Here is a 16,572-nt window from a genome sequence, read left to right as displayed (position 1 = left end):
CTCCTAGAATAGAGAACATGACCTATATGGTTCCTCAGGATTTTGTGGAGAAAATTAGCCATAGAACAATAAAGTACAGGATCAGGCCCTTTCGCCCACAATATTGAGCCAAACATGACACCAAATTATACTAATCCCTTCTGCTTCACTTGGCCCATATCCTAACATTCCTTACATATTTGTGTGCTCTCTAAAAGTCTCTTAAACATCCCTATCATATCTGTGTCCGCCACCAGCCCTGGTCGCCCATTCCAGACTCCTATCACTCTCTGTGTAAACAAATTTGCCCCCCTCACCAATAAGTGTTGCAGTAAAGCAAGCAAAGTTCCAGAGCATCTATCTGTTTACCTATTAAGCATTTTTATTCTTAAAAGAATAAATTAGTTAGTAGAAATTAGTTTGTGTTGTTTTTTTTTCAGCATACAAGTATTCGGTTGCTAAAGTTTAAAACTTCTCTAATACACATTTGCAACTGTGACTCACCAGTCAGATTGCCAATGAATGAAAATGAGGTTGAGTCACTTTATTCTTGCCAAGAATACAAATTCGAAGTGGGATGACTTTAGAGAAAGTTCTTGGAAAGGCACTAGATACACACCCAGTACTTAACCATTTTGAACATACTCCAAGTGTAATTATCTACAGCATGAAGATTTCATGCACTTATGACCATATCAAAGAGACCCAATAGTACCTAGCTTAGTTTAGGATAGGGAAAAGCTACTAATTTAACTATCCATTTTGTTGCTTTCCCTTTTATAAACACACATTAATACTGCAATGTAATTCAACACACCTCCAGACCTGGATTTCCCTTCTGAGTTGGAAAATAGAGGTCAAAGGTTTTTCCAAGTCCAGATCCATCTACATGGATAAATGGTCACCCATTGAGATTTTGACCAATACATCATCTTAATCGACATGGAGACAGGTTCACAGCCAATTAGGAGTAGCAGGCAGGGACTTGAGGCTGGACATCTCATCAGGACCTCCACTTGAGAGAAGCAGCGGTTGCAGGCAATGGATGATTTGTGACTAAGGGAGTGCTTCAACATGGCCGTGACCTCTCACCAACTCTTTTGAACCTTCATTTAGAAGGCACGTTAGTGAGTGTAGAGAACCTTTAAAGAATGGTCTGTGGCTGCTCTTGCATCCAGCCAAGTAGGGAAGGCCTTTAGGTCAGCTGGGAGCATTGGCCCCTCATCTGGAGCTGGGTGCCTGTCTCCAAGTGGCTAATGTGGTTCCCACCAGTGTAGATATGCAGAGACCAAATGGGATTTTCCAGTCAGCCTCCGTTAATTGACCAGCACAAGGCTCAGGACAAGACTAAAGTTATCCACCATGTCCAATAGGCACATTGCTGGACCCAAATACACCTCTGCCAAAAATGGCTGGCACTGGGAATGGCATTCGGGATCGGTCACTCCAGTTAACGCGGTACTGTCAGGCCCCGTCTGCTCCCATTGATGCCCTCAATGGAGTCTGAAAATTCAGCCCCAGTTTCCTTCAATACATAACTTTCAGGCTTGTTCTTCATTGACAACTTTAGGTAAGAGGTTCTGGCAAGGATTGTGTTGTGTGGGTGGCTCACAGTTAAGACCATGCTCCTCCTTATCTCTTCCTTCAACAGCCAGACATTCCAGCAGAAGACATTGGATAGCGCTAGGGTGCGGGGGTGTGGGAGAGGGAGGTGGTGGTGTGATGATAATGGTACTGGACTCTAGTCCAGAATCCCAGACCAAACTCTGGGGGCATGGGCTCAAATCACACCATGGTAGGTGATGTTGTAGAATTCCATAGCAACCTGGAATAGAGAGCTGGCCTACTAACATAACCACTATTATTAGAAAACCCATCTGTTCATTAATGGCCTTTAGGGAGGGAAGTCCTGGCTTGGTCTACATGTGACTACAGACCCATAGCAATGTGCTTGATTCTTAACTGCTCTCTGGGCAATTGGGGATGGGCAAATGATTGGCCTCGATGCCCATATCTCATGAACAAATTAAAAAAGTTGGAGCTCACATTCCTTAGGTCATATAGTTAAGTCATATAGTTATTAATCCAGAGACCCAGGTAATATTCTCAGGACCAAGGTTCAAATCCTGCCATGGCAGATGCTGGGAATTGAAGTCAAAAAAGAATCTGGAATTAAGGGTCTAAAGATGACTGTGAAACCATTGTTGATTGTCAGTAAAAACTCATCTGGCTCACTCATATCCTTTAGGGAAGGAAATCTGTCATCTTTACCTGGTCTGGCCTACACGTGATTCCAGAATCTGGGCTATTAGGATTGGGCAATAAATGCTGACCTAGCCAGAGATGCCCACACTCTATGTCTGAATAAAAATAGTATAGTCATAGAAGAAAGCACAGGGGCCACATTGTTGACCCATTGCAGCTGTGCCAGCTGTTTGAAAGAACTATCCATTATTGCCACTCCCCTTTCCTTTCCCTAGTATTCTGTAATAATTCCCTCTTTGTGCATTAATCTAATTCCACTTTGAAAGTTACTCAAAAACCGCATCGTCCATCCTTTCAAAAAAGTATCTCCATTTAGACCAAATTCCTGGCTCTATGTCTTAAGGTTTGCTAAGTTTAGCTATACAAAACCAACACCAAACCCACTTCCTAGTAACTGCTGTTAAATTGATATTGTTCAGCTGTAAGACCCCTCTCCATTGCTTTTAAAAGTTTGAAGTTACATGTTATGAATAAACACCTACTAAACCCAAATCTATAGATTTAACCTGTGCCTTTTGTAAGGGTCAGAAGTTACATAACAGCAGGTTATATCCAACAGATTTATTCGAAATCACTTGCTTTCAGAGCACTACATACCAGATGGAACCTGACAGAGGAGCAGTGCTCCAAAAGCTTGTGCTTCCAAATAAATCTGTTGGACTATAACCTGGTGTTGTGTGACCTCTGACTTTGTTTGAGGTCCCAGTCCAACACCAGCATCCCCACATCATGATTGTAAGGAGTCAGATCAACTACAGTTGATACCGACCACCTGCATTAAACTAACCAATCAGTATACAATGAACACATTCTTCCTATAAGGTGTGAATTGAATTTGTTAACAAACAGCAATGATAATCCATCTGTGATATAATTACATAATGAACAAATAAAGTGCTTGAAAGACTCAGCAGATCTGACAATGTTTGAAAAGAGAAAAATTTGAGTTAGTGTTTCAGGTCAATTAACTAGATCTGTCAATAGGAGTTCCAGGGTGAGAAGCCTTATTTTCCTGATTGATTAGAGATGTAAGTCTGTTATAGAGTCACAGAGATATATAGCACGGAAACAGACCATTCAGTCCAACTTGTCCATGTCATCCAGATATCCCAACTCAACCTAGTCCCACCAGCCAGCACCTGGTCCATATTCCTCCAAACTCTTTTTATTCATATACTCATCCAGATGCCTTTTAAATGTTGCAATCGTACTAGCCTCCACCACTTTCTCTGGCAGCTCATTCCATACACACACCACCCTCTGTGTGAAGAAGATGCCCCTTAGGTCTCTTTTATATCTTTCCCCTCTCACCCTAAACCTATGCCCTCTAGTTCTGGACTCCCCCACCCCAGGGAAAAGACTTTGTTGATTTATCCATGCCCCTCATGATTTTGTAAACCTCTATAAGGTCACCCCTCAGTCTTCAATGCTCTGTGGAAAACAGCCCCAGCCTGTTCCGCCTCTCCCTATAGCTCAAACCCTCTATTGTTATCTCAGCAAAGAGACAGTGAAAAGGATAGTTGTGAGAGGAGCTCAACATCACATGTGGGGTCTTACCCAGGAGGGGGGTTGGTTAGCTGAACAACCAGCTTGCAATGCAGAATGATGTTAACAGCCTGGGTTAAATTCCAGCTGTTCCTATTGAAGGACTCGCCTTCTCAACCTCTCTTCTTGCCTGAGCTATGGTGACCCTTGGATTAAACCACCATCAGTCATCTCTGCCTCTGAGACTTCACCATGTCACACAAATCTGCCCATCAGAAAAAAAGTTGGCATGCGTTAAGGTTTTTTTTACCATCCACATAAAATGCTGTTAACCCTGTTTGCATTGTTTACGCTGCTTCTTTGAGTTTTGTGAAAGTTTGATCTGCTTTTTCTTTGTTAACGTTGCCAACCTTTCTGCACCTCAAGATTCTGCAACCAAGCGTATTATGATAACTCGCATCTTTTACCTCAAATAGCACATCTGGTGATCTGGGCTTATTTTAGTTTCCAATTTATTCAAACTCAGCACAGCTGTAGTACCTTCACATTCTGGTTCCCATGCAGCTGCACACTGTCAAACGTTTTGATCGAGCCTTTCCCTGTAGTGAGGAGGAGTCTCCTGGTGGTTGCCTTAAGGATAGGATTAACTTGGCACTAGCATAAAACATCAGACATGTGTTATTAACACCTCAAATGTCTGACATTTCTGGTGGAACAAGAGAAGCATAACTTTGGGGAGAAAGTGGTGCGGTACGAGTGGCTTTAACAGAAATGAGTTACAGCGTGCCCTTGCAAAAGGCTCACATAGTCCCAATGAGCTGAGTATCCACTTGAGTATATCACAAGTTTGTGCAATGCACTTTGACACTCACAGTAGGAAATCTGTCAGCATGTTGTCAGGGGACTGAAATGAAAAATCTTTTGTGTCCAGTAAAAGGAAACTGAGGAGTTAGGTGTAAATAATTGTATATACTTAGCCTTCTTGAATTTCACTTCCATTTATGGTTTTTTGTTTATAGTGCAAGCTCGATGATTGATGATCTCTGCATTCATTCTCTTTGTGGATGATTTAGAACCTGACATGGACAAGTATTTCTTTCTAGATTCCATACTATTGCGTTTCTGTTGGTCAAGAGATTTGGCTGTTTATAGTCTGCTGACACATCACTTTATAGTTTAAGTCAACATGCAACTAGTTAAAATATTACAAATGCTTGTCAGTGTCAGTACAAGAGTGGAACCTATAGTTAGGGTAAATTGATGTTGTTAGCAGGCAATAAGATGGGAGTAGCTCAGCAACTATCTTGGCTGATGTCCTGATGGTTATTTTTCTGAGGTTGAAGGTTGATCAAAAACATCACAAGATGCAAAGGGAAATGGGAGTGGGTGTCTGCTCTGAAAATAAGACATCAATCCATTCACAATACAGAAAATGAGTAAAAACAGTTCTCCATTCCAAAATCGATGTGTGGCAACTTTATGTGCAATACATTGAGAAGAAAGGAAAGTAACAACCCAGAAATGCTATTGTGGTAGGCACAGTTCCATATTGCACTAACTCCCAAATGGATTTACTTTGATTTTAGGTCAAAATTGCAAATTTCAGCACCTTTCTTTAATAACACAGAGACTACTTTTTGTGACTCTGAGAATTTTGCAGGACAGAAGAAGACAGTTTACCTCATTATGCCTGCGTATCTTCAGAATTAAACATCAGTCAATTTTCATTAGGTAAAATATATGCATATTTTAATGCACAGTTAGTGTCTGCATTACCTCTAACCCACAGGAGATTATGCTGGATAATATTTCCACTTCTATTTGTAATGGTTCTGTGACAGTCAAACATCTGTTTTTTAAACATGCCTAATTCTTATAATGTTTGGTGTACAATTTAGGCTCTGTATGACATTTGTAGATGTTTTTCAAAATTTTAGTACATTTACATATTTAATACTTCATAGTTGTCTACCTCTATATTCATCTTATGGAATTGCACAGTGCAGAAGGAGGTTATGTAGCCCATCATTACTGTGTCAGGTTCCTAACAGCTGCTCCTTGCTCGGTTCCAAGTAACAGTTAAACTCCTTTCTGAGTATACAACGTTTGGATTGTGTTGGTTAGTTTGTATTTTCCATATTCCCCCTCTCACCCACAATGTCAATCAGTGTATTAACTGTCAATAGCACAATTGTATTGATTTTTTTTACCTATTTCCAGGGAAAACATAGTAAAATGCAAGAAAATTATTTAATGTCATTAGAATCTCAGTTGTTGATAAAAGTGAACAGGTCGGATTCTATAGATCATAAACTTTATTTGTACAGTTTTGCTTGCTAATAGTCAGTCACTGAACATATTTACATGAGGCCAATCAATGTACTGGGCGGCATAGTAATACAGTGGTTAGCCTCACAGCGCCAGAGACCCAGGTTCAATTCCCACCTCAGGCAACTGTCCGTGTGGAGATTGCACATTATCCTGTGTCTGTGTGCGTTTCCTCTGGGTGCTCCGGTTTCCTCCCACAGTCCAAAAATGTGCAGGTTAGGTGAATTGGCCATGCTAAATTGCCCATAGTGTTAGGTGAAAGGGTAAATGTAGGGGAATGGGTCTGGGTGGGTTGCTCTTCGGAGGGTCGGTGTGGACTTGTTGGGCCGAAGGGCCTGTTTCTAGTCATTGACAGGATGGTATTCTAATGGGAGCTCAAGATAATGTAGAGATGATGGCTAAACCACATCCTTCTGGCATTGTTGAAAGACTGCCAGGATTGGGCATTGATCAACTTTGCCCAAGGGACCACTGGTGTAAAAGGTTAGGCTGTCACTAGTGATATGAATTATCCAATCTGCATCACTATTGATTTTCAATATCTCCACTTCTTACATAGTTTTTCCTTTTCTCACCCATACCATGCCCTCCTAGTTTTCTGCCACACCTACTGAAGATACTTTTATCCTTGGGAGTCATCTCAAGACCCCCGTCAGTCCATCTTTATCCTTTGTTTTTGTAATAATGATGTGAACTTGAAGCTATCTTCTAACTGCAGTCTGACTAGGATTCAATGGAGATTTAGCACAACACCTTTACTTTCCAAGCCTATCCATCTAGCAGCCCTCTCCAAGTCTAGTGCATGGTTTTGCTTCTATGTGACACACTATACATTTCCAATACTCATGTGATGATCTTCAACTCTCGAATGTCATGGAAAAGAAAGATAATCTGGCAGGTTGACCTTAGAGGTTCCTGTTATCTTCCTGCTACTGCAGAAAATAAGGTCTGCACTGGAAACCATTATAGTTCACCCCCAGCTGTGCCCCTTAAGTGGTCAATTAATTGACCACTTCAAGGCCCCTTTATGCCTTTGCCATAATTGATTCCATTCCTGGCAGTAGAGAACACTGGCACCCTTCCCCCACTGGTGAATCAGTGATACAAACACAGAATGCTGCAGAAACACAGCAAGTCTACCAGCAACTGTGGAGAGAGAAGTGAAGTTAATGTTTCGAGTCTGGCTTGACTCTTCAGAATTATATCTATAGAAAAGTCATGCCAGACTCACAACATTAACTCTGAAAAATATCTCAGTCACATAAGCAGTTCCATACAGTAGTATATGGTTCCACTTGAGTCTCCACTGCTGGGCCTGCTCAAATTCACTTGAGTCTGCACTGCATGGCCTACTTGGGTCTGTGCTGTTGGGCCTACTCAAGTCCACGCTGCGGGGCTTACTTGAATCTGTGCTGCAGGGCCTACTCGAGCCCATGCTACTGGGCCTACTTGAATCCATGCTACTGCGCCTATTCAAGTCTGTACTAAAGGACCTATTCGAGTCCATGCTGCTGGGCCTACACAAGTCCATGCTATGGGACCTACTTAAGTCTTGTGCTGCTGGACCTACTTGATTCTGTGCTAATGGGCCTACTCAAGCCCGCAATATGGGGCCTACTCAAATCTGGGCTATGGGGCCTACTCAAGTCCCTGCTACAGGGCCAATACTGTGTTCCTGGGCCCAGCAATCCACCTCACATATCAATCATCCTCTATTCTATTCAAAACAATTCTGTTATGTCAAAGGCAACTATATGAGGATACAGTTGCATTGAAATAATAGCAGAGGTGGGTCAAATTCAGCAAATTCCAGTTGCAATTTGCTATGTTTTTATTTTAATTCTTTGACAGGATGTGGGTGTTGTTAACTTGGTCAGCTTTTGTTACTCATCCCTAATAGCCCTTGAAGGTGCGGAGTCACTTTTTTGGTCTGCTGCAGATTTGTTTCCTTCTTTATTTCCAGAGATGAGAATGTGGCTGATAAGGCAAGCATTCATTGCCTATCACGAATCGTTCTTGAACTGAATGGTTTACTCAGTCACTTCAGAGGACATTTGCAAGAGACATCCACAGTGCTCTGTGTCTGGAGTCACATGTAGATCACACCAAGTAAGGATGACAGATCTTAAGCAAGTCCATGTGGTGTAGGTATATCCAGAGAAGGAACTCCAAGTTTTTGACACTGGAGAAATGACAGTCTATTTCCAAGGCAGGATGATGTGTGCCTTGCAGGGATTAGTATTACAAGTTCCAATGTCATAGCTACCTGTGTCCTTTTAGATGGTAGCAGTCATGGGTTTGAATGCTGCATTTGAAGAAGCCTTGGTAAGTTGCAGCAGTGTGTATTGTCAACAGGATACACTGTGTGTTAGTGGTGGTGAATGTGAATGTTTAAGTTATTGCATAAGGTGACAAATGAGTTGGCTGCTCTGTCCTGTTTTTGTCATGACATGGGCTGATTTCAGGACAGCCAACCTATTTCCACTGACTCAATCTACCCATTATCAGCTTTTCTTTCTCCCTAGCTAACTATCAACAATCCCTTTCACTGCCTCACTTTCTTTGTCTCTTTCTGAGCTCTGTCTCCATCTACCTGCTCACTCCGTCCACCTCTGTCACCAGCATAAATGCCGCATTTTCCGGGCTACTGTCAATTCTGAAGAAGGATCGCTGGACCTGAAAACGTGTAAACTCTGGGAGAGATAGAAAGTACAGATCAAAACCTGGACCAAGTTTTCCCCAAATCCCTTGGGTGATTGAAATTAGCTAAAGTGACCACAGAGCTTGATTCAGAGTTTTTCATTCAATTTGATTCCCCCGTTAAAACAAAACAAGAGTGAGCATGACCATCTTGCAGGAATACTGTACTTGTTTGTAGTAGTCCAATGGGTCACCTCCTTCCAGGGTTGAGACTAAACACTAAACTGAGATTGCATAGAAGAGGTTGAGAAACATTGGCAAATAACTCATTTGCATATTACTGAAAACAACAGAACAATTTTAGTGAGGTTGGAGAAAAGCAAGAGAGAGCAAAGAAGAATTACAGCTGATAAATCATAACTGGTCAAGAGGTTTTATTCAGGAACATGGGAGTGGGATGAAGCCATTGAATGCTCTACCTTTCAATATACCATAACTGGTCAACAACATCAATGCCACTTTCCTACTTCACCTGCATATTTCTTGTAGTTATTAGTCCCCAGAAACCTAACAATTCCTGCTTTGCACATGCTCAATGATTGACCTTCCAGAGCACTCTGCAATACAGAATTCTGAAAATTCACTATCCTCTGAGTCAGTGAATAAATTCCTCTTCATCTCAGCCTTAAATGGCCTGCCCCTTAATCTGAGATTCTGTCCCCTAGTTTTAGACACACCAGCCAAAGGAAACATCTGATCTATATCCACCCCTCTGTTATGCCCTACGATAATTTTGTAAATTTCAGTGAGATCATCTCTCGTTTTTTGAAACCCTGGGGAATACAGACTCAGTCTCCTCAACCCCTTTTATCTTGTTCCCCTTTTATAGAGTCATAGAGATGTACAGCACGGAAACAGACCCTTCGGTCCAACTCGTCCATGGTGACCAGATTCCCAACAGACCCTTCAGTCCACCTCATGCACGCTGACCAGATATGCCAATTGTCCCATTGGTCCATATCCCTCTAAACCCTTCCTACTAATCTACTCATCCAGACACCTCTTAAATGTTGTAACTTTGGTTCAGATTTCCAGCATTTGCAATTTTGTTTACTTGTTGGCGAGACATGTTGAGCTTTTGCTAGTAAGTATAATAAGAATATATGAACTTGGAGCAGGAGTATGCCGTCTGGCACTTTGAGCCTGCTCTGCCATTCAATTAGATCATGGATGATCTTTTTGTGGCCTCAGCACCATTTACCACCCCCCCCTCACTATAACCCTTAATTCCTTTATTGTTCAAAAAAGTATATCTTCGCTTTGGAAACATTTACTGAAGTAACATCAACTACTTCACTGGATGGGGAATTCTATAGATTCACAACCCTCTGGGTGAAGAAGTTCCTTCTCAATGCAGTCCTAAACCTGCTCACCCTAATTGTTGTCCTAGTTTCACTCGCTAGTAGAAACATCCTCTCTATGTCTGTCTTATCTATTCCCTTCAGAATTTTGTATGTTTCTATAAGGACCCCCTCACTCTTCTCAATTCCAATGAATATAATCCCAAATCTACTCAGTGTCTCCTCATAAGCCAACCCCTTCAAATCCTTTAAATAAACAAGAGAAATCAATTTCTTATCTGATGATGCAAAGATGTTTGTGTACATAATAGAATATGGAATAGCGAAGTGTGTTGGATCTCGAATGAGTTGGAACTTGCAGCATACCTGCAGACCAAGTCAAGTGTTTTTTTTTTGCTTTGGTTGTTTGGTTCTCTTGTTTCTCTCACCGAGAAGCAGTCGCACATCTTTGATTTCCAAAAGTGGGTGATACTTAGATTATTTCAGTCTCAGGAGAAACTGGAACCCGACTGTACAACTGTTCCCGCTCTTGTTTCTCTTGATAACGCTGTGGAAGTAGTAAACAGAAGTTTAAACTTTGTCCTCAGATACCTATGATAGGAAATTTGGTCCACTGTGTAGGAGAGTACACCACTCCCCCATCTAAAATTTCACATCAAGAAATCTGCACGACCATAGTGTGTAATTATTTTGTGGATTTGTTAACTGAAAATTGTGAATTTATTGTGTAAGACATTTCTTTATAGTTGTCTGGACTACTATGGATTGTGCTATAAACAATTTTTTTAAAGAAAACAGAATGCCTGATTATTATCATGTCACTACCTGTGGGTTCTTGCTGTGTTTACATTGGCTGCTGTATTTACTACGTTACAGGAGCGCCTGCTCAGTTGAGTGTTTGCGCAGTAGACTACTAAACACTTTGTTGATACCATGGGAGACGGTGAAAAGGGTGAGAGATGCATGTCTTCCTTTTTCCCATTTATTGTGGTGCTCTGAGCAATTCACTTTTTAAAGCAGGTCAGAAAGTAATTTAGACTTACGTACACCAGTACAAAAAAACATTGAACTTAACAACCAAAAACCAAGTTTTTCCATTCAGTCCAAGGAAATCAGTCACCTCAACAGAAGTGGTTTCTATTCTGTGGAATTTCTAAACCAAGAAAGTTTGGATCAAACACCCAGTTAAATTCTACCTGATTCCATTCTCATCTGTTACAGGTGAGTCTGTCAAAGTAAATGTTGGGAGGAGTGACCACCACAGTATCCTTGTGGAGACAAAGTCCCATCTTCACCTTGAAGATTCCCTCCATCATTATCCAGCAACACATCTCCCAGACTTGACCATTATCATCAACCCTGGTTCAATGAAGAGTAGAGGTGCGTGTGTTAGGAGCAATACCAGGTATACCATAGAATAAAGTTTCAACCTGTTTAAGCCTTGATTCAGGACTACTTGTATGCCAAACAGCAGGTACAGTAGAATATAGAGAGGGCAATGCAATCCCACAACCTGATCTGATCCAAGCTGTGAAGTCCTGCCACATCTGATTGTTAATTTAAAAAATCACTTGGAGATGGAAGCTCCACAAAAACCCCCTCCTCAATAATGGAGGAGATAAGGCTGAAGCTTTTGCAATCGCCTTCAGCCAGATGTGTTGAATGCTCAGCCCATTCTGGCTTCTTCCTGTGTTCCTCTACATGATAGATGTCAGCTGTGAATTAATTTGATTCACTATACCTGATATCAAAGAACGGCAGAGGGCACTGGAAAATACAAAGGCTAGGGACCTTGACAAAGTCCGTGAAATAGTACTGAAGAACTGTGCTCCAGAACCAGCTGTGCCCAGAAACAAGCTTCCAGTACAGTGAGCATCTTGTAATCACTTCTCAGTAAAATGACCTAAGCCTTTTTTAAAATCTCTAACAACTGAATCACTAAAGCTTACTGTCAAGTTTTAAGAATGAATATATATTTTTCAATTCTTCAAGGCAGGCAGCCTGACAATGAAGATAAACAGATTTTTAAAATATAGATTACAGAAAAATGTCAAGTTAAAACACTTCAATTTTTAGAAGCTCTGTTCTATTAATTATGCTATCATTTCTCTGCCTTTTCCCAAAAGAGATTACCTTATCTGAGAATAATCATGCCAGTGCATTTATCAAAAGCATCTGGGTAATGTTGTCCAATTGGTCAAATAATAACATTGGTTTGTGGTGACATGACAGTTATAACAAATCTGAAGTCAGCATGAAGTCTGGAGAGAATGTTTAGGCAAGTAATCTCTTGCCGCCTCTATTCAATTCTTAGAGAAAGGAGTTGACATTACAGAGTACAAGAGTTTCAACAACATGCAATATTGCCATGTATCAATCACTACCTCAAACTAAAGCTTTATTTGTTTTGTGAAGGGATTGAATGATGTGAATCTGCAATAAAAACAGAATACTAAAAATCCTCATCAGTTCAGGCAGCATATTTAGAAGGAGAAACTGAGCTAACAGTTTAGATCAATGACCTTGAAACAGACTTCTCTTCTTTTTTGCTGTGTGTGGGTGAAATAATAATCTTGTGCTGTCCTTGTGTAACACAAATAAGAGATGTGGATTCTGTTACTTGAAAATCTCTGGACTTATTTACAACTGAATTGTTAAATACCAAAGAAAATGAGGAGCAGGAGAGTCGACCTTTTGGGCATTAACCCTTCATCAGGAATACTGGTTAGACAGTCAAGTTATATTCATTTCCAGTCAGTTTTATTTCGAGATCACACACTGCCCCTCCAATTGGAATTATACATGGGTGGCACAGTGGCTAGCACTGCTGCCTCTCAGTGCCAGGGAACTGGGTTCAATTCCAGCCCTGGATGACTGTCTGTGTGGAGTTTGTGCATTTGCCCTGTGTCTGTGTGGGTTTTCCCCAGGTGCTCTGCTTTCCACTCACAGTCCAACGATGTACCGGTTAGGTAAATTGGCCATGCTAAATTTCCTATAATGTTCAGGGATGTGTAGATCAGGTATATTAGTCAGGGGAAATATAGAGTAATAGGGAATGGATCTGGGTAGGTTACTCTTTGGAGGGTTGATGTGGACTTGTTGGGCTAAATGGCCTGTTTCCATACTGTAGAGATTCTATTGTATACAGTCAGACAAGTGCTCACACAGTCATCATTTAGTTAATTCTCTTCTTCCCTAATTCCATTTGGCTTCAGATCTCTCAGGCTAGACCCCACTGGATAATAACAGATTCACTTTAATTCAGTTTTCAATGATTTAATATAAATGACAATAATGAAAGAAGTATAATATATTGTTCAATATGACAATATATTGTATTTTGCCTTTTTTTTCTAGTGTCTATCAGTCCCAAATGTCCTTTTTCCCCTGTATTCCTAATAGTTTCTTAGAACATGATCCTTTCTTTGTAAAGCAATAATATAGCTGACTGCTGCTATCTGCCCTTATTAACTTGGAGACTTGCCCATTCTCCACTATCAGATTTAAAGCTGTGATAATGATCCTCAGTCTTTTTCATTCACCCATCTTATCAATTTTATATTACCCCATTGTGACATGAATGTACCACTCAATGGTTATTGATGCTGAATGGTTTTTTAGAATTTCTTCCAATGTTATTGCTAAGAAACACGCAAGATCCACTGCCTTAACAAGAGCACAGATTTCTGCCACTAAAGTACTTTTTACGACTGTTCTGATCTTTTTAGCTTGCTAAGCTAAAAGGCAATATTTCCTCCGTCTCGCAAAAGGAAAATTATAAACCCTCCAGAGTCCATCAGATGTTTGCAGAAAGAGGAATCCGTATAAACAATACATTTCGTGGCTTCACCAATGATGAAAATATTGAAAAACAATGCTTCATTTTGAAGTTTTCCGATGCATTATTTGCCAAGTAGTGTCTTCTGCCTTGGGATTTTTCATAGGAAGACCTTCAAACAAACACGTAGTCCCATTTAGATGCCCGGTCAATTCAACTAGAGGGCAATAGGGATGGCATGGTGGCTCAGTGGATAGCACTGCTGCCTCACAGTGCAAGGGAGCCAGGTTCAATTCCTCCCTCAGTTGACTGTCTGCATGGAGTTTGCACATTCTCCCCACATCTGAGTAGTATTCTTCCCGCAGTCCAAAAATGTGCAGGTTAAGGGGATTGGCCAAGGGAAATTGTCCATCGTCTTGTGTGAGCTTGGTAGATTAGCAATGGGAAAGCAGGGTTATAGGATAGGGGGGTGGGTCCATGTAGAATGCTCTTTGGAAGGTCAGTGTAGGCTGGATGGCCTGCTTCCCCCCCAAAAAAGCTGTCCAATTAGACATTGCAATCCCTCTGTCTCAACTTTGGAAGCCACTGCACTTTGCAGTTAGTCAATGTGGCTAACATTTTATGAATAAGATTGCTGGTACAAAGTGATACTTTATACATTCCACCTGAGTTCAGATCCAGTATATATACCTATAAACCCATGAACCATGGATTCCAAATTTCAATACTGCTTTAAGCCCATTGATGAAAAGCTTTCATATTTACTTCTCCTTCCCAACGACATTTGGTGCCTGTTTTGGGAAGTGAAGAAACACTTTCCTCTCTGAGTTGATCTCCCTGCAGAAATGCAGCTTTAATTGTCTACTCTCTATAGCTCAGTTGGCTGGATGGCTGATTTGTAATGAAGAGTAATGTGAATAACAATGATTGTGTTCCCGCATTAACTGAGGTTACGATGAAGGACTGTCCATCTCAACCCCTCCCCTTGCCTGAGATGTGGTGACCCTTAGATTAAACTACCACCTGTTGTGTCCCTCTAATGAGAAAGCTTCCCTACAGCCTGATAGGGCTATAGCAACTTTTTTTCAATAAAGCAAAGTATGGAAATTACTGTCTAGTTTGTTACCTACCAAATACATCTTCAAAGTCCTCTTCACAATCTGTATGCTCTTATTGAAGTGCCATTCTGTTTTGTGTGTAATAACATGTATCTGATACCATCCTTACTGAGAAATAATTCAGACTGTTCTGACCTAACCTACAGACCAGTGTTTAACACCAACATTTCTGGCAACCTCTCAAGCTTGCACCATCTTGACGCTGGTAATCTTGGGCACAGACTCAATATTTGTCCACTCGCCATAGCTGTTGATCAAAACAAGTTTCACTTTCCATTCCACTTCAAAGAAATCAACATCTACTCATGGTTTTCATGTGTTCGACCATAGATTGAAAGAAATCTTGGTTGGATCATTTCTCTTCTTCAGGCAAATTTCACCATTTCTCGTTGATTCTTCAAAACCACTGGGAGAAAGTGAGAACTGCAGATGCTGAAGAGTCTTCAACCACATGGCATTGACATCAACTTCACTAGTTTCCAAATCTCCCTTCCCCACCTCATCCCAGATCCAACCCTCCAACTCTGCACTGCCCTCTTGACCTGTCGTACCTGTCCATTTTCCTTCCCACCTAACCCCTCCACCGTCCCCATCGACCTATCACAATTACCCCCCAGGTGCATCCATATATCATCTTCCTAGCTCCCTTCTCCCCAGCCTCAACCCCACCCCCTATTTATCTCTCAACTTCCTTCCCCCACCCCCACATTACTAATGAAGGACTTATGCCCAAAATGTTGACTCTCCTGCTCCTTGGATGCTGCCTGACCTGCTGTGCTTTTCCAGCACCACCCTTTTCGACTCTTCAAAATCATTGTTTTCTGACAATTTTTATTTTTTGTAACAGCTTGTATTTGAAGTATTGTGTGTTCCTGATGAAATTCCTTTGACAATCTCTCTTTAAAGCTTTGGAATAACAATTGTAGGAAATAGCTTTGACACTCATTTCATTTCTGCATGTGAAGTGCTCTCTCAATTTCCCTTCATCACATTCTTTGGGCTTGATGGTGAAGATAAGGGAGCATTGCACTAAATCACTTCCTTGTGAGTTTCTACGCCAATTCCTCTGGCAGACACTGACATGTTAGTTGTATCTGTAAAGTAATTCACAGATAATCCAGTGACTAGGAATTAATCTGCCTTCGTGGGTAATGGCAAAAGAACATCTGCATTTGTATGATATGCTGGCTTGTGGTATTTAACATTGCACTGATAGGCCAACACAATTAACACCCAAAACCAGACATTGCTGTTTTTAGAACTGGTACTCCATTCTTTGAAGCAGATGTGATTGTAAGGGTTTTGTGACTAATTATCAATGGGCACAGCCTGACAGTATTTGTGGAATTGAATAACACCGTATGTAACTGGTGATGCCTCATTCCCACATTGCGAGTATTTTTCGGCTGACTTTGTTAAAGTATGTGAAGTGTGTGTGGCTGGCTTCCCCACACTGTCGTCCATTATGTGCTGTAATGTCACACATATAACCTCTGTGCTGAATCATTGCAAGCTAAAACCATGTTTTTTTTCTTGGGATCATATAGGATCAAAGTAACAACCCAAGTCTTTCTTCCTTCACTTTTTCAAATGCTTTCTGACATCCCACTAATCTTCC

This window comes from Chiloscyllium plagiosum, chromosome 35, assembly GCF_004010195.1.
Source record: "Chiloscyllium plagiosum isolate BGI_BamShark_2017 chromosome 35, ASM401019v2, whole genome shotgun sequence".
Taxonomy (NCBI): Eukaryota; Metazoa; Chordata; class Chondrichthyes; order Orectolobiformes; family Hemiscylliidae; genus Chiloscyllium; species Chiloscyllium plagiosum.
The sequence above is the reverse complement of the archived record's forward strand: the minus strand, read 5'-3'. Positions refer to the sequence as shown.